Source organism: Lactuca sativa, chromosome 3 (assembly GCF_002870075.4).
Source record: "Lactuca sativa cultivar Salinas chromosome 3, Lsat_Salinas_v11, whole genome shotgun sequence".
NCBI classification, from domain to species: domain Eukaryota; kingdom Viridiplantae; phylum Streptophyta; class Magnoliopsida; order Asterales; family Asteraceae; genus Lactuca; species Lactuca sativa.
Genome location: NC_056625.2, coordinates 139,850,021 through 139,869,674, shown reverse-complemented (window position 1 = coordinate 139,869,674; position 19,654 = coordinate 139,850,021). Strand labels below are relative to the sequence as shown.

At 37.4% G+C, this 19,654-nt stretch overlaps 1 pseudogene; it reads left to right on the top strand.

Annotated features, from left to right (window-relative positions):
* Positions 1-16,998, top strand: part of LOC111880254 (uncharacterized) — a 29,841-nt pseudogene extending 12,843 nt beyond the window's left edge.
* The last annotated feature ends 2,656 nt before the right edge of the window (positions 16,999-19,654 follow it).

The window sequence follows — 19,654 nt, the reverse complement described above, 5'->3', positions numbered from 1 at the left end:
GGTGCTATTCCATGAAATTGCAATTTGCACCTTGTTAAGTCATTTGTAGAGCGTGTTTGGCTAACCGGAACACTAATTTGGGATGACAATGTGTGGCAAAGGGTAGGTTGATGTTAATCATGGATCAATGGAGCGTGTGTTGTTAACCGACACATTGACTGGATGATTTGTAACATTAAGTGTACCAAGCTAATTTGCATGGTTATTCACACCTTGTTTGTGATCCTTGGAATCCCGGTCACAGACTTGAAGGGCATAATCGAGATTTAAATATGTCATTGAAAAGTTCAATGAATCTCAAAATAATCTAGGAATTTCAATTCATTTAAAACTTAAAAATCTATTTCGTTTTTCATGGTGGAAATTGGTAAGTCGTCATTTACCTGCCTTCAAATATTTTGCAATTGGATTACAGCATCCCTCTTCTAAATTGTAAAATAATGTGTTGGGTCCTAGCCTTAATACTTGATTTCGGTGCTATATTAAGGATCACTATCTAATCTAAACTTTGTCTTTCTTTTTAGATGTCTTCCAACACTGCTTCAAACCCAAACCCTTCAGGCTCTTTATCCCTCATGAACCTATGTGGGAGGGTCATATTTGATGGATCGAACTTCAATGCTTGGATTCGAAACATCAGAATGGTCGTTTGCTATGAGGACAAAGAATATGTCCTAGATAAAGAGCTTAAGGAAATTTATGATTCTAGCGCTACTCCCGAATAGATTGTTGAATACAAGGACCATGGGAGGGACGTGGCCAAAGTGTCATGTATTATGATTGCTACCATGACTGCTGAGCTTCAGAAGTCCTACAAGGAATTTTGGCCTTATGAAATGCACCAAGACTTGATGGAAAGGTACCATCAAAGTGCAAGGTAGGAAAGGTACGAAATCATAGCCTCCATGATTACTACCAAAATGAAGGATGGAGAGTCTATCACGACACACTTGCAAAGGATGCAAAGGTTTGTGGACCGCTTGCTAAAGCTGAATGTCAATTTTGATGAAGAATTGGCAATTGACATTATCCTAAACTCTTTACCTCTTTGTTATGATCAGTTTCGTATGACCTATCATATGAACAAGGAGGAGGTGACTCTAAGCAAGCTTCAAGGCCTTTCAAGGACTGCTGAAAGTATTTTTAAAGGAAAATATGTTGTTTCTACTCCTACTGCTACTGCGCTTGTCTTGGCAATTGGACATGGGAAGGGAAAGAAGAGGAAAGATTCATCAAAGAGCCACAAGGGAAAGTCCCATGTTGGATCCTCTTCTAGTGGGTCCAAAGGTGGTCCTGCTACACCCTCCTCAAATCCTAAGGAAGCAGAGTGCTTCCATTGTCATAAAAAAGGGAACTAGACATGAAGTTGCCCCAAATACTTGCAGGACAAAGGATGGGAAGATCAAACCCTCCTTCGTAGGTATTTATACTATTATGTTTAACAAGTCGTCACATGCTAATTCTTGTGTCCTTGATACATGATGTCATTTTCACATTTGTTCTGATTTGCAACGACTAAAAGGAAGTAGGGACGCGGAGCACAGGAAGATGAACTTGATCATGGGGAGTAGGAAAAAGTCGTCTGTCACCAAGATTGGAGTTTATACTTTATTGCATAATATTGGGTTAAATTTAGATTTAAATAATTGTTGTTACTCGTCAGATATGGCGAGAAATATTATTTCCTATCATAGTTTGTATAAACAAGGTTTTACATTTTCTTTTAATAATGAAATTGGTAGTATTAATGCTTATTATAATGGTGTATTTGTTGGGTTATGAGCAAAACATCAATCCTATGGTGCAGATGCAAACCCAAAAGCTTTGGATCTAGGTTTTTCTATTTGTACATACAATAATCATCCAAATCTATCAAACCCTAATCTAGCATACAACCAAATGAAATTAACATCTAATAAACAAGTTAGAAAGTTACCTTTGATGGCCGGTTGTTGAGCCTAAGCTTTTGAGAACCTAGCACCTCAAATATGATGCCTCTAATGAATCATAAACACTAAAGCAATTGGATGATCTAGGAGAGAGAGGGGAAGACTCAAAATCGGCTCTTGGAATCCTTCTAGGGTTTCTGGTAGCCAAATTCTAGTGCCCAAGGGTTCCTTATATAGCTGCGGAGTTAGGGTTTCAGTCAAAGGCATAATCCGATTGCTTAAGCTCAAAGCAGCCCACAATATCCTTCTAGAATCCCTAGCTTGGACGATTTCTACATGGGCTCCCCTATAAAATCATCCATCCCTTTCCTAAGGGATCCACAGCCCATATTGCAACTATCTTATAACTGCAATATCAGTCGCCCAAGTTTAATTAATATCTTTTGACCACAAAATTAATTCTAAATTAATTCTTGACCAATATTAATTAATATGATTTCTCCTTTATTATATTATTCATATAATATATTAATAAATCATAATAACCTCTTTCTCCATTATTCATCCAGTCACGTGGCTCCGGTGAAGGCAACCCAAAAGGACCATGCTACAACCGGGTCAGGTACGTACCAAATATAGTTATAACTTAGACACCTAATCCAACAGTCTCTCACTTGGATAAGTCTAATAACTATAAATGAAAGTATGACTTCAAAAAATCCGATTAGTAATTGTAGCTCTCAATAGCCGTTGTCGAACTCTGACACGTCCTTTAGATAAGGGATCGTATAGTCCTCCATTCTCATGATATCGTGTGGACAATTACACGGAACATAGTCATACTTATTATCCAACAGTTTGTTTCTCGATCTATAATTTGTCTGACATAGAACTTAATTGAACACATCAGTTCAGTCCTAACCGGGCCCAACACATAGGTCAAAACAAAATCATGGAGGGGCCCAAGATATCGCTTTTAGCCTTGTAGGATAAAAGGAAGAGATAAACTTTGACTTATATGCTTGTACTATTTATTCATCAAATCGTACACAATAATACGTTTTATAACATCAAGTTACTGATGCGTTTGCGCATTATCAATGCACAACCGAATCATAAACAACAACTCATATATCTAGGCTTAAAGACTATATGATATTATCATCTCACAATCACTCATGATTAAATTCCATGAGGTGATTCATGTGAGTGCGGGTTTAATCCAATACTCAAGTCATATTTCAAAAGCACTTATGAACGTTGTAGCAAACTTTTTCTATGTCTAAACACTTAGACAATCTACAATCCAAATCATGACAGTCTTCTTTCATACTTACTTCCAACATATGATCGGCTATGGATGGCTTAAATAATCTTATTATTTAGAAAGTCAAAACATGCAAAGTGAAACAATAGTAAATAATTGACACAAGACAGTAACACTACTTATAAATAAAACACCTTTATTTAATCATCAAAATGTCAATTACAATTTATCTATTACAAGTTTCTAAGGATATCTAATCACTAAAACTAATATCGACCTTCAGCCCAATGCTCCTAGCGTGTTGCACATGCTTAACTCTACTTAGTCCCTTCGTAAAGGGTTCTGTTGGGTTCTCTTCTGGCGATACCCTCTTTACCATGAGGAGTCCCTCTTTTACCCGATGTATAATGAAATGATATTTCCTATCGATATGCCTGGATCTGCCATGAACCCTCGGTTCCTTGGTTAAGGCAATTGCACCTTCGTTATCGTATAAAATCTACATTGGCTCCTTTATGTCCGGTACAACTCCAAGGTATTTGATGAAGTTCTTTAGCCATATTGCCTCTTTTGACGCTTTGCTTGATGCTTTGTACTTTTATTCGCACATTGAATCACCTACGGTCTCCTGCTTGGAACTTTTCCATGTCACTACTACTCCAATCAGGGTAAAGACCCAGCCCAACTGCGAGTGGAAATTATCCCGATCAGTCTGAAAACTAGCGTCACTATACCCTCGTACTCTCAAGTAATCACTCCCACTGAGGATAAGAAACCATGCCTTAGTCCTCAGAAGGTACTTAAGAATATTCGTTACTGCGGTCCAATGTGTTTTGCCAGGGTTCCCTTGATATCTGCTGACCATGCTCAAAGCGAAGGCCACATCAGGGCGAGTACATGTCATAGCATACATGATTAAGCCAACTGCAGAAGCATATGGTACTCTGCTCATCTCTGCTATCTCGGCATCGGTACTCAAGCTTTGAGTCTTACTCAACTTGGTATTGCTTCGGATTGGTAACTCCCCTTTCTTGGAATTCTCCATGTTGAAATGTTTTAACACTTTATCCAAGTAAGTACTTTGACTAAGTCCTATCAGTCATTGACTCCTATTTCTCAAAATCCTTATCCCAAGAATATAAGCAACTTCTCCGAGGTCCTTCATAGCGAAGCACTTCCAAAGCCAAGACTTAACCTCCTGTAAGGTTGGGACGTCGTTTCCTATAAGCAGTATGTCATCCACATACAATACGAGAAAGCTAACTATACTCCCACTGGCTTTGACATATACACAGGACTCATCCTTGCTTTTCAAAAAACCAAACTCTTTGAATTTCTCATCAAAACAAAGATTCCGTCTGTGAGATGCTTGTTTCAATCCATAAATGGATTTCTCAAGTTTACACAGTCTATTAGGGTGCTTCGCATTGACAAAACCCTCTGGCTGACTCATGTAAACATCTTCAGCCAACTTCCCATTAAGGAAAGTGGTTTTAACATACATTTTCCATATTTCATAGTCATGAAATGCAGTTATGGCTAGCATAACCCATATAGATTTAATCTTCACAACTGGTGACAAGGTCTCATCATAGTCAACTCCAGGAGTTTGAGTAAAGCCCTTTGCAACCAATCGCGCCTTATATGTGTGTACTTTCCCATCTATGTCGGTCTTCTTCTTGAAGATCCATTTGCACCCGACCGTCTTATGACCTGGCACATTGTCAACCAGTTCCAAACTTGATTGTCATACATGGACTGAATCTCGTTATCCATAGCCTCTTTCCATTTTGCAGACTCTGAGCCTGCTATGGCTTCCTTGTATGTGTTAGGCTCTCCCAAATTTATCAGTGTAATATCAATAATAAACGTATCATCCTCAATAGTTATATGGAAACCATATAATATGGATGGAACGCTAACTCTACTATAACATCTAAGAGGTAAGGACTCGTCAATCGGTTCAACGGGGGTTTCCTCCTCGTGTTGAGCGCCAGTGTTAGTTAGAGGTTCCTTCATCATTTGATTCTTGAAGCTCTTCAAGATCAATTTGCCTCCCACTGTCCTCTTGGCATACGAGTTCTCGCTCTCAGAAAACCACTCTCCTCGTAACAAAGACAACATTGTCACTCGGTTTATATAAGAGATATCCAAAGGACTTCTGTGGATAGCCGATGAAAATACACCACTCACTATGAGACTCGAGCCGGTTGTGAGTCTCTCATCTTATGAAAGCCTTGCAACCCCAAACCTTGATATGTGCTAACAAGGGGACTTTCCATGTCCACATCTCGTGATGTGTTTTGGCAATCTTCTTAGTCGTTACTAGATTAAGGATATGGGCGGCAGTCTCTATGGCATACCCCTAGAATGAGATAAGTAACGAAGCTTGACTCAACATGGAACGAACCATGTCTAACAAGGTTCGATTGCACCTCTCAGCCACACCATTCAACTGCGGTATCCTAGGTGGCATCAATTGTGAAACAATTTCACATTCCTTGAGGTAGTCGTAGAATTCAATACTAAGGTACTCACCTCCTCGATCGGATCGTAGAATTTTAATTTTCCTGCCCATCTGATTGTCCACTTCCTGCTTAAACTCTTTGAACTTTTCAAAGGTTTCTGACTTGTTCTTGATTAAGTAGATATACCCATATCTGCTATAATCATTGGTAAAAGTCACATAGAAGCGGTTCACATCCCTTGTGGTGGATTTAAAGGGCTCACATACATCGGTATGTATGAGATCCAATAAACCCTCATCCTTTTCACAAGTACCAATGGAGGGTGACTTGGTCATCTTTCCAAGTAAACAAGATTCGCACGTGTCATCATCCCTAAGGCTAAATGACTCCAACACTCCATCCTTTTGGAGTTAGGCTATACGCTTCTTGTTGACATGTCCAAGACGACAATGCCACAAGCATGCTTTATCCAAACTATTGGAAGAATCGTTATGAAACACATCATTTCCTAAGTTGTCTACAACCACATAGCTTCATAAATACCATTTACAAGGCAATGCTTCAAAATAGAAAGTACAATTAAAGAAAGAATTAATAAAACCATTTTCATTATTAAACGAAAATCTAAAGCCTTGTTTATACAAACCATGAAAAGAAATAATGTTTCGTGTCAGTTCTGACGAGTAGCAACAATTTTTCAAATCTAAACCTAACCCATTACTAAGCACTAAAGAGTAAACTCCAATCTTGGTGACAGGCGATGCTTTCCTATTACCCATTATCAAGTTTATCTTCCCATGCTCCACATCCCTACTTCTTCTCAGACCCTGACGATCAGAACAAATGTGAAAACCACATCTTGTATCGAGGACCAAGACATAGCATGTGATGAGTTATTAGATTGAATAGTATAAATACCTACGAAGGAGGGCTTTATCTTCCCATCCTTGATATCTTGCAGATACTTCGGGCAGCTTCGTTTCCAATGCCCTTTGTCGTGGAAGTAGAAGCACTCTACATCCTTCAGGTTGGAAGAGGGAGCAGAAGGACCAGATTTGGTTCCACTAGAAGAGGTACCATCATGAGACTTTCCCTTGTGGCTCTTAGAAGGAGCCTTGCTCTTATTTCCTTTTCCTTGCCCAATAGCCAAGACGGAGGCAGCAGTAGTAGGAATAGATGCAATATATTTGCCTTTAAGACTACTCTCAGTAGTCCTTAGCAGGCCTCGAAGCTTGCTTAGAGTGACCTCCTCCTTGTTCATGTGGTAGGTCATACGAAACTGGTCGTAGCAAGGAGGCAAGGAATGTCAAATGATATCTATGGCTAGCTCCTCATCGAAGTTGACATTCAACTTTAGCAAGCGATCCACATATCTCTGGATTTTCTGCAAGTGGGTCATGATGGACTTTCCATCCTTCATTTTGGTAGTGATCATCGCAGCGATGATCTCATACCGTTCCTACCTAGCACTTTGATGGTACCTTTCCATCAAATCTTGGTGTATCTCATATGGATAGTAGTCCTCGTACAACTTTTGGAGTTCCGCAGTCATTGTTGCGAGCATGATGTAATGAACCTTCGTAGCATCTCGCTCATGAGTTTCGTAAGTAGTGATTTCTTCGGGAGTAGCAGTGTTCACATTGACCTCTTTTAGCTCCTTATCGAGAACATATGCTTTGTCGTTGTAACGGGTGACCATGCGAATGTTGTGGATCCAATCGTTAAAATTGGACCCATCAAATATCACCCTCCTACACATGTTCATGAGTGAGAATGAGCCGGAAGGGGTCGAGCTAGAAGCGTTGTTGTCGTTCGAAGTAGACATGTGAAATAGAAAAGAAACAAAGTTTAGATTAGATAAGAATCCCCAATTTAACACCCAAATGAAAAGTTAGGGCTAGGACACAACACAATTATTTACAATTCAGAAGAGGGATGCCGTAATCTTATTGCAAATAATTTGATGGTAGGTAGATGAAGATTTACCAATTTCCATCATGAAAAATGAAAAGACAATTAACTTTTAAATGTATTGAAATTCCTAGATGTTTTGAGATTCATTGAACTTTTCAATGGCATGTTTAAATCTCGATATGCCCTACAAGTTTCTGACTGAGATACTGAGGATCACAAACAAGGTGTGAATAACCATGCAAATGTACTTGGTACTCTCGATGTCATTTACCACCTAATCAATGCGCCGGTTAGCCACACACGCTCCATTGATCTATGATAAACATTGAGTTACCCTTTGCCACCATTACTAGTCCCATATTAGTGTGCCGGTTATCCACGCACACTCCACTAACGACTTGGCAGGGTGCAAAGAGTAATTTCATGGAATAACATCATTTCACATTTTACCTAAAGTAACTAAGATTGGGAATTTTATAAAAACATTTAGTTACTTTATTAAACATTATACTTTTAATGAGGAATTAGTTGCCTTATCCTATCCATTCGGCTAACGACCCTCCACCAATCAAGGAAGCGGTGGGTAAGAGTGGACACTCATTAAACTGCCATTTTATAGGCAGCAACCTTATACCCCCCTTATAGATCGGCTTCGTGAATGAGGCCTACTAACGGTAAGACTAGCTTAATCTTATACACATATGATTACTAATCTTATAATATTATAATAGTATTACGGTTGAATTTTAAACTTGTAAAATTCTAGGGTTGCAGATTTAAGTATTTCAAAATTAAAAGTTTTAATCAAAATTTTAAATCCCAAAACTTGAGGGCAAGTTGTGAAATTTTTCAAAACATCTTTTTAATTAAATTTGAAAATAATTAATTATACATATTATTAATATTTATCACATAATTTGACCTAATCTATTTTCTTGACAAGATAATTCAAATCAAAATACAAATAATTAATCTTTCTCATATAAAACAAGTAATTATCTTATTTATGACAATTATCTATGAATTGCATTAGGATAATTCATACCTTATTGAAAATCAGATTTTAACAGCCAAAAACGTTTTTAGTAATTATCATAATTCAATTTCAGTCAAAATCCCGAAAATCAGCCCCCAAACTATCTTGCCGAGTCACTGACTGGACTCGTCGAGTTCATAAGGGGACTTGACGAGTTCATCAGGCGGAGGCTATATTTTTCGATTTTTCAGCTTTGAACAATTTAGCTATGCATCAAACACAAAAGAAAAAACGACCTAGTCTTTGATACTACTATTGGGTTATGAGCAAAACATCAATCCTATGATACACATGGAAACCCTAAAGCTTTGGATCTAGGTTTTTCTATTCCTACATGCAATAATCATCCAAAGCTCTCAAACCCTAATATAGCATACAACAAAACATAATTAACATCTAATAAACAAGTTAGAAAGTTACCTTTGGTTGTTGCTTGTTGATCTTGAGCTTTTGAGAACCTAGCACCTCAAATGCGATGTCTCTAATGAATCACAAACACCAAAGCAATTGGATGATCTTAGAGAGAGAGAGAGAGAGGGGAAGGCTCAAAATCTGCTCTTGGAATCCTTCTAGGGTTTCTGGTAGCTGAATTCTAGTGCCCAAGGGCCCCTTATATACCTGCAGAGTTAGAGATTTAGTCAAAGACCTAATCCGGTTGCCTAGGCTCTAAGCAGCCCACAAGATCCTTATAGAATCCCTAGCTTTGACGATTTCTGTATGGGCTCCCATATAAAATCGTCCATCCCTTTCCTAAGGGATCCACAGCCCATATTGAAACTATCTTACAATTACAATATTAGTCCCCCAAGTTTAATTAATATCTTTTGACCACAAAATTAATTCTAAATTAATTCTTTACCAATATTAATTAAACAAATATGATTTCTCCTTTAATATATTATTCATATAATATATTAATAAACCGTAATAACCTCTTTCTCCATTATTCATCCAGTCAAGTTGCTCCGGTGAAGACAACTCAAAAGGACCATGCTACAACCGAGTCAAGTACATACCAAATATAGTTATGGCTTAGACACCTAATCCAACATTATTTTATTTTGAAGCATTACCTTGTAATGGTATATATGAAACTGTGATGGTTGTAGATAATTTCGGAAATAATGTATTGCATATCGATTCGTCCAATAGTTTGGATAAAGCATGCTTATGGCATTGTCGTCTTGGACATGTTAACAAGAAGATCATAGCCCAACTCCAAAAGGATGGAGACTAGGAGTCATTTGACTTAAATTCAGATGACCCTTGTGAATCTTGTTTGCTTGGAAAGATGACCAAGTCACCCTTCACTAGTACTTGTGAAAGGGATGAGGGTCTGTTGAATCTCATACACACCGATGTGTGTGGACCCTTTAGAACCACCACAAGGGATGCTAACCGCTTCTATGTGACTTCTACTGATGATTATAGTAGTTATGGGTATATTTACTTAATCAATCATAAGTCAGAAACCATTGAAAAGTTCAAAGAGTTTAAACAAGAAGTGGAGAATCAGTTGGGCAGGAATATAACGATGCTCCGATCCGATCGAGGAAGAAATCTTAGTATCGAGTTCCACGGCTATCTTAAGGAATGTGGAATTGTTTCACAATTAACACCACCTAGGACACCACAGCTTAATAGTGTGGCTGAGAGGCGCAATCGAACCTTGCTAGACATGGTTCATTTTATGATGAGTCGAGCATCGTTACCTATCTCATTCTGGAAGTATGCCTTAGAGACAGTCGCCCATATCCTTAATCTAGTCCCACCTAAAAAGGTTTCCAAAAACCTAACAAGATGTGGACAGGGAAGGTTCCCTCATTAGCACAAATCAAGGTTTGGGGTTGCGAGGCTTTTGTGAGAAAAGAAACTGACAACAAGCTCGAACCTCCTAGTGAGCGTTGTATTTTCATCGTCTACCCACATAAATCCTATGGATATCTCTTCAATAGACTGGGTGACAATGTTGTCTTCATTGCAAGGAGAGGAGTCTTTCGAGAAAGAAAACTCATATGCCAAGAGGATGGTGGGAGGAAAATTGACCTTGAAGAGCTTCAAGAGTTAAGTGTTGAAGGAACCTCAAACACTAGCGATCAACCCGAGGAGGAAACTCTTATTGAACCGATTGACGAGTCCATACCTCTAAGGCGTTCCAGTAGAGTTAGACAGGCACCTAAGTTTTATGGTTTCCATAGTACTACTAAAGGTGACACATTTATCAGTGATAGTACACTGGTAAACTTAGATGAACCTAACAACTACAAGGAAACTATGGCAGGCCCCGAGTCTGCAAAAATGGAAAGAGGCTATGAACAGCGAGATTTAGTCCATGTATGGCAATCAAGTATGGAATTTGGTTAACAATGTATCGGGCCGTAAGACATTCGTGTGCAAATGGATCTTCAAGAAGAAGATCGACATGGATGGGAAAGTACACACTTATAAGGCACGATTGGTTGCGAAGGGCTTTACTCAAACTCCTGGGGTTGACTATGATGAGACCTTATCACCAGTGGCTAAGATAAATCTATAAGGCCTATGCTAGCCATAGCTACATTTCATGATTATGAAATATGGAAAATGGATGTCAAAATCTCTTTCCTAAATGGGAAGTTTGCTGAAGATGTTTACATGAATCAACCAAAGGGTTTTGTCAATGCAAAACTACCCTAATAGAGTGTGTAAGCATGAGAAATCCATTTATGGATTGAAACAAGCATCTCGCAGATGGAATCTTTGTTTCGATGAGAAAGTCAAAGAGTTTGGATTTTCGAGAAGCGAGGATGAGTCTACGTATATGTCAAATCTAGTGGGAGTATAGTTAGCTTTCTCGTGTTGTATGTGGATGACATACTACTCATTCGAAATGACATTCCAACCTTGCAGGAGGTTAAGTCTTGGTTTGGGAAATGTTTCGCTATGAAGGACCTCGGAGAATCTTCTTACATTCTAGGGATAAGGATATTGAGAAACAGGAGTAAAAGACTAATGGGGCTTAGTTAAAGTACCTACTTGGAGAAGGTGTTGAAGCGTTTCATCATGGAGAATTCCAGGAGAGGAGACTTACCAATCTAGAGCAATACCAAACTGAGTAAGACCCAGAGTCTGAGTACAGAGGCTGAGATAGCAGAGATGAGTCAAGTACCATATGATTTTGCAGTTGGCTCGATCATGTATGCTATGACATATACTCGTCCTGATGTGGCCTTTTCTTTGAGCATGGTCAGCGAATATCAAGGGAACCCTGGTAAAGCTCACTGGACTGCGGTAAAGAACATTCTTAAGTACCTAGGGAGGACCAAGGACTGGGTCCTTACCCTTGGTGGGAGTGATGACTTGAGAGTGACACGGTACAGTAACGCCAGGTTTCAGACCGACAGAGATAATTTCCGCTCTCACTCGGGCTCAGTATTTACCCTTAATGAAGGAGCAATAACATGGAAAAGTTCCAAACAGAAAATTATGGTTGATTCAACGTGCAAATTAGAGTACATAGCAGCAAGTGAAGCAACAAAGGAGGCAATATGGCTAAAGAACTTCATTGGAGACCTTGGAGTTGTACCAGTTATAAAGGAGCCTATGGATATTTTCTGTGACAATGAAAGTGTACCTGCTTTAGCCAAGGAACTAAGGGATCATGGCAGATCCAAGTACATTGATATAAAATATCACTTTATAAGACATCAAGTAGAAGAAGGAATACTCCTAGTGAAGAGGATATCGTCAGAGAAGAACCCAATAGATCCCCTTACAAAGGGACTCAACAGGGATAAGCACTTGCAACATGCAAGGAGTATTGGGCTGAAGGACAATATTAGTTTTAATGATTAGATAGATCTTTGGAAACTTGTAATAGCTAAAATGTAATTGGCATTTGATGCTTGAATAAAAGGAGTTTTATTTATAAGTAAAGTTACTATCTTATGTCAATTATTTACTATTGTTTCATTTTCCATGTTTTGACTTCCAGAATAATAAGATTATTCAAACTATCCACAGTCGATCATTCTTTGGAAGTAGGTTATGTAAGTAGACTGTCATGAATGGGTTTTGTAAGATTGTCTAAGGAGTTAGACATTGGAAAAGTTTGGTACAACATTCATGAGTACTCTTGAAATAAGATTTGAGTATTGGATCAATCCACACTCACATTAATCACTTCATGGAATTTATCGCATGTGATTGTGAGATGATAATATCGTATAATCTTCAAACCAAGATATATGAGTTGGCGATCATTAGTTTGTTGTACATTGATAGTGCAAAAACGCATCACTAACTCGATGTTATAAAACGTGTTGTTATGATTAATTTAACTAATAGTTAGTACAAGAATATAAGTCGAAGTTTATCTGCTCCTTTTATCCTAGGAGGATTAAAAGCAATATCTTAGGCCCCTTGATGATTTTGTTTTGACTTATTTGTCGGGCCTGTTCAGGACTAAATTGATGTGTTCAGTTAAGTTCTATGTCAAACAAATCAGAAATCAGGAAACAAACTTCTAGACAATAAGTGTGACTATATTCCATGTATTTCTCCGCATGATATCTTGAAGAACATAGGATTATATGATCCCTTATCTAAATTGCGCGTCAGGAGTCGACATTCGCTTTTACAGAGCTACGATTGCTACTCGGATTTTGAAGCTACATTGGCAATTATAGTTATTAGACTTATCCAAGTGGGAGACTGTTGGATTAGGTGTCTAAGCGCATAACTATACTTGGTATGTACTTTACCCGATAATGGCATGGTCCATTTGGGTTGTAACACTCTGAAACAATTTTCACTACTAGAAAACAACCCTTTAATGACGCGCAAACAATGACACTCGCTGATAGAGGACGTGCATCGGTGTGTGCCCTAAAAAATAATGTCAATTTTGAAAAATTTGAAGGATAGTGGACACGCATTTGTACGTGCCCTAAAATTAGTGTCAAAAAAGAAAAAAATAGAAATGCAGAGGGCGCCTTTCATAAAATGTGCATCCTCTAAATGTGTCGCTTTATATATTTTTTTTTCCTAAACGCGCGTTTTTAAAGGGGGAAAACGAAATCGTCTGAAATTCTAAAATTTTGAAGAACCCCGATTCTACCCTCTCTCCTCAGTATCTCATTTTCATTCACTCCTTCCTTCTCTCTGTAAACCCTAAGCCATCGCCACTGCCAACGCCATTGAACCTTAAAATCTCAATACACACCAGAATCCAACAATAGAACCCTAATAATCCTTTTGAATCAACAAATCCTTTTGAATCAGCTCATCTTCCTTTACATCTGCACTCTCTCTCTCTCTCTCTCTCTTTCTCTCTCTCTCTCTCTCTCTCTCTCTCTGTGTGCAAGCCCTAAGCTGCCACCACCAATATCAAACCCGATAAGCTTTAAGAGTTTGGAGTGCATCTAGAAACCTAAGCACATAGTTCCGCCATCTTAAGATACCGTTTTAAGATCAGAACGCTATGTCGTAGTCCACGATGCCATCATCGTCTCCACAAACCGCCGTGAATGGCTGAGAAAACGAATGCGACTGGTTCTAGAACGAAATAAAAAACGAAGCTCGCTAACCTACGCGCCACCCGTCAAGGAGACCCATCTGATCCCATTCCTTCGTGGTTCACTCCTACAAGGTACATTCTTCATGTGCCTTCTCTCACAAAAAATTGTTTCTTCTTTCCGTCTTCAGTTTGACGTCCCTGCAACTTCAAGGCAGGGACCGTGAACTGCGAATCTAATGACAATTCAGCGAGCCAAGAACACGAACATCTGAACTTTGATTCAGATTCGTGTGACTGATTTCGGATTCCAATTGCAAAACTCCGAACGAAAGCGTCGACTTGCAAACCAATCCGTGAGACATTCTATTACGAGCGAACCTTTGTTTGAAGTTAAAGCGATTTCGAAATCGAGTTAACAGTGCTCGACTTCAGTGAGAATTGTACATCAGAACTTATACAACCTTACTTGGATGGGATTGTGGGGAAATTACTTGTACTTTTACAGGTATATATAATTTGTAGTAACCTTAAAAGATATGAATATATGAATATTGAATCATTTTGTATTTCCAAAATCCCAAGCAGATAGTGCAAGAGGGAGATTTAACTGCTTTCACATTTGTTGCTGATTCATCTCAGGTATTATTCATCTTCATATTCTCTCATTACCTTGTTTATTTTCTTTAAATTGGTTCTCACATATTTTATGATTTTACAGAAGCATTTTCAAAAGTATTATGATGTAGTTATGCCATACTTGAAAGCTATACTCATGAATGCAACTGATAAACCTAATTGTATGTTTCGTGCCAAATCCATGGAGTGTATTAGTTTAGTTGGAATGGCTATTGGAAAAGATAAGTTCAAAGATTATGCTAAACAGGTATACTTATATATATTTATTAATATGTAAGTTACAAATTTTTTTATTTTTTCATCTTGGAAACTTATAATTTATTACATGTTTCAAGTTTATGGATGTCCTTATGTCACGTCAAGGTTCCCAATTAGAGACAGATTATCCAACAATAAGCTACATGTTACACGTATGCTTCTTTTCTTTTTCTGTTATTAAACTTAATATTTTAAAACAATTTGAATTAAAGATTATAATTTTATAATTATATATTTTTGTTGTAGGCATGGGCAAGACTCTGCAAGAGCCTAGGGCAAGATTTTCTCCCTTACATGAATGTTGTGATGCCACCATTGCTTCATTTTGTTCAACTTAAACCAGATGTTACAATTACTTGTACTGATGATTTAGATGATGATATTGACAATTCTGGTGATGAAAGGTGTGATTTTTAATAAATGAAATGCTTGAATGAGAGTTAATGATCATTTTACCCTTTGATATTGCATAAATGAGACTATTACACTTGGAGATAAGAGAATAGGGATCAAAACTAGTGTCCTTAAGGAGAAAGCTACACTTGGAGATAAGAGAGTTAATGACCATTTTACTTTTGATGTTGCTATGCTGATGAATTAAAAGAAGGGTTTTTCCCATGGATTGATCAGGTGAAATGAAATTCCTCTTTTACCCTTTCTTGTCTTTTTACATTTGAAAAAAACCAACTTAACTTTTTAATAAAAAACAGGTTGCACTAACATTAGTACCACTTCTTAAATTCTATCTCCATGAAGAAGTTAGGAAGGCTGCAGTTTCAGGTGAAATAAAATACCTCTTTTACCCCTAATAACTTTAACTGTTATTTTTTTTATTTCTTTCTGAGTGATGACTTTTTCTTTGACTTTTTAGCTATGCCTGAGCTTATTCTTTCAGCAAAACTAGCTGTTGAAAAGGAGCAATCTCAGGATCGCAATGAGTCATATGTAAAACAGTTGTCAGACTATATCATACCAGCTTTAGTAGAGGCTCTTCACAAGGTTATTTTAGTCATCCCCCTTATTTGTTGACTTTTGTTTGCTTATATGAATCTTTATTTACTGGATTTTGTCTTTTAGGAACCTGAGACTGAAATTTGCTCAAGTATGATTGATTCAATCAAGGATTGTGTACAAATTTGTGGGCCCCTTTTAGATGAAAATCAAGTTAGAAGCATTGTTGAAGAGATCAAACAGGTGATCACTGTCAGCTGAGCAAGAAGAAATGAAAGGGGCGAAAGAGTCAAAGCGGAGGACTTTGATGCAGAAGAAAGGGAAATGTTGAAAAAAGAAAACGAACAAGAGGAAGAACTTTTTGATCAACTATATGCTCTTATATTATATAATCTATTTTTTTATAAATTTGTTTATGTTAATAAATTATTCATAATATTTTCTTTTTTGTTAAATCTAGGTTGGTGATTGTTTGGGTACTCTACTCAAGACTTTCAAGGCCTTATTTGTGCCTCTTTTCGATGAATTCTTGCCTTACTTGATGCCATTCTGGGTGAGTATTGAGTAACATTAATTATATTTTTTTTAAATAATTATTTTTTCTTTTTTGGTTTTTATACAAATATTAAAAATAAGACTTACATTTTAAATTTACGGTCAGGATAAGACCTCTGAGGAGAAAAGAATAGCAATTTGCATTTTTGATGACGTGACAGAGCACTGTGGAGATGTAGCTCTAAAGTAATCTTTTTTTTTTGTTCTTTTGTTACTTTAGTATTATTATTTAAAAAAATGTATAATTTTATATCTTGTTACAAATACTATGAAACTTTCCTACCATTGGTGTTGGAGGTATGCAATGACACAAGCACAGATGTTCGCCGGGACAACATAATTTAATATCAAACTATTATCATTTTATTTTTTTTATTTAATTCCAAATAAATATATTTGTCACCTTTCAGGCTGCAGTTTATGATGTTGGAATTTGTGCAGAGTTTGGCGGAGCTGCATTCATACCTTTTGTTAATGCTAGGATTTGCATGTGGGAGTTTCATCTTTTTCTTTTTCAGTCCTTTTAGCTCATGTTTTACATTTTCATACCTTTTTTCTACTGATGTAATGACTTCCTGCAACTATTCATTGCATGATGATCAAATATTGAAGGATTGAAAATTACAATAGGACATGTGCATCTGCTCATGAATCTGATCGAGTAGTTCAGGTAGTCAGCAGTCAATGCAAGGTTCTTGATTTGTAACATCTTGTATTCAAGAAATAGCAATGTACTTTCCATACACATACACATACATAAATAGTATATTAATAATACTATAATGTAGAGTGAATTGGAGAGGGTGTGAATAGCTCTGGAGTTATACGAGGAAATGAAAGCTCAAGCTGAAAAAGATAAGATATGTGCTGCAAATGCAAGTGTTGCATTCTTCATTTCAATTGTTAGTTGTGCTACTAATAATGGAAGTTGCTAATAAACGAAATGGAAGAAGCCGCATGAAATAGATGTTTTGTATGAAACACATAGTATATTAGATGAATGCAAATTTATATATTGTAAGAAATAGAATTGTATGACATTAAATTTTATGCAATGGATTGTATTTTTTGTATATGGTATTTTATTTCTATAATGAGACATTAAATGCAAATTTAATTTAAAAATTAATAAATATATTTTTTTTTAAACATTTAAATTTACGATACGCAAAAATGTGTGTCATCTTCATTTATGACATGACCTTCCTTGACATGGGTTTTAATGATACGCATTGTGTGTCATAAATGCGCGTCGTCTATAGACGACGCGCAAAAGCGTGTTGTCTCTCGTTATGACAGGGCCTTCCTCGACGCGCATTTACGCGTCGTCTGAGCATTTTACGAAACACATTGCGCGTCGTAAAAGGTTGTTTTTCTAGTACTGTTGATAGGATGTATACTTGAGGAAGATGTTATTGTGGTTTATTAATATATTATAAGTATAATATATTAATTGAGAAATAACATTATTTAATTAGTATTGACCAAGATTTAATTTGATATTAATTTAGTGATCAAAAGAAACTAATTAAAGATATAGTGACTGATTAACTAAATCAGTGATACTTTTAGTTGGACTCATGACTCATGTTGATTAGAGTTGGACAAAACCTATGTGAAAGTCCAAGAAGCTTTACCCCAAAAGACTAAGAAATATGAAGAGTCATTAGCGTTTGCATGGTTGTATTCCTACGCTATAAAAGAAGTCCCTAACACTTAAAATCGCCACCTATGCACACTATAGTAGTGGCTAGCCGATTTTGTTCTCCCTAACTTCTCTCTCAAGTCTATTCTCTTGTTCTTGGTTTATTATAAGACATTTGAGACATCACACTTGAGGTGATAGGCTCCTAAAAGTCAAAGATAAGCAAGCTACTACACAAGGTAATCTTATAACTATTTTTTATGATTCAGATGTTACCTTGGATGCTAGTTTAGGCTTTAGGCTTTGGAAAAACAATGTTGCATGTATAATTAGAGAAAACTTAGATGCAAAGAATTAGGGTTGTATGTGCACCTTAGGAATGTTAGAGTACATAAAGCCCATCAACATCAACCAATGCAGAAAAACAACCATATGAATAAAACTTCATGCACACAACCACTTAACACGATGGTTGATGGTGGAAGAGGGTGGCAGCAATGTGACAGCCACCATGGTTGGTTGTCATGGTGGTTTCCTATGTTTTTGGCCACAAAAATACACACACGCCTTCGATTTGTAGAAAAAACACATGCATCTACATGAAACCCGCTGAAACATGCACCAAACATCCACCCTCGTGGTGGCAGGCAGCAGGCGGAGAACATCAATAAGACGAAACAGTCATATGGCGGCGACGGTGGCAGTGAGACACGACAGAAGCAAGAAAGAGGTTGAAATGGGATTGTGTCATCGACGGAGAGAGAGACATAGTAGCCATTGAATTTGTTTGCCCGGTCTCCCCACGGACACAGTGTCAGGCTCGCAACCCTCTCCTTCGCCGGCAATGAGAGCGGTCGCGGTGATGCTCGACGGTCCATGTGTGACTAGGAGGTGGCGACGGCTGGAGTATGGCGGTATAACGGTGGCGGCTGGACTATTTAGGGTTAGGGTTTGAGAGGGTATCTTACACCTCTGGTCCCTCCTTCTCTTATTCTTTTCAATTACAGCCCACAATTAACCAAACAACCCCCAAGTTTCGGGTTCCATTACAATTCAAGTCTAAAGTTACAATTTGTCTCCCAATGTCCACACCCTTCTAATTAATACGACTTAGGACTAAATTCTATATATATATATATATATATATATATATATATATATATATATAACAAATACATCTCGATGTTTTAGGTTTTATTATGATTTTTTTAACGAAATGTTACAAAAGGGCTTAGGCCTAAACCCTAATCACTAAATGTTTTAATTTGACTTGGTGGTTATGGTGTTCGATGATAACAATGAAGGACGATGGATAATTGGTTGAAACAGTAACGTTGGGGGGACGACAAATTGGTTATTAACAAGGTTTTCTGCTTTAGTGGATGCAATCTATGGTGGTGTCTGAGAGATATAATCGATAGAGGGTTATCTTCCCTTTTCGGTGAATTTTTTCTTGAGGTTATTTTCAATCGCTGGCTTCGATTGAATTGACGTAGAGTTCTACTTATGCTTTTGAGTTGTAATCAATGGAGAGGCAG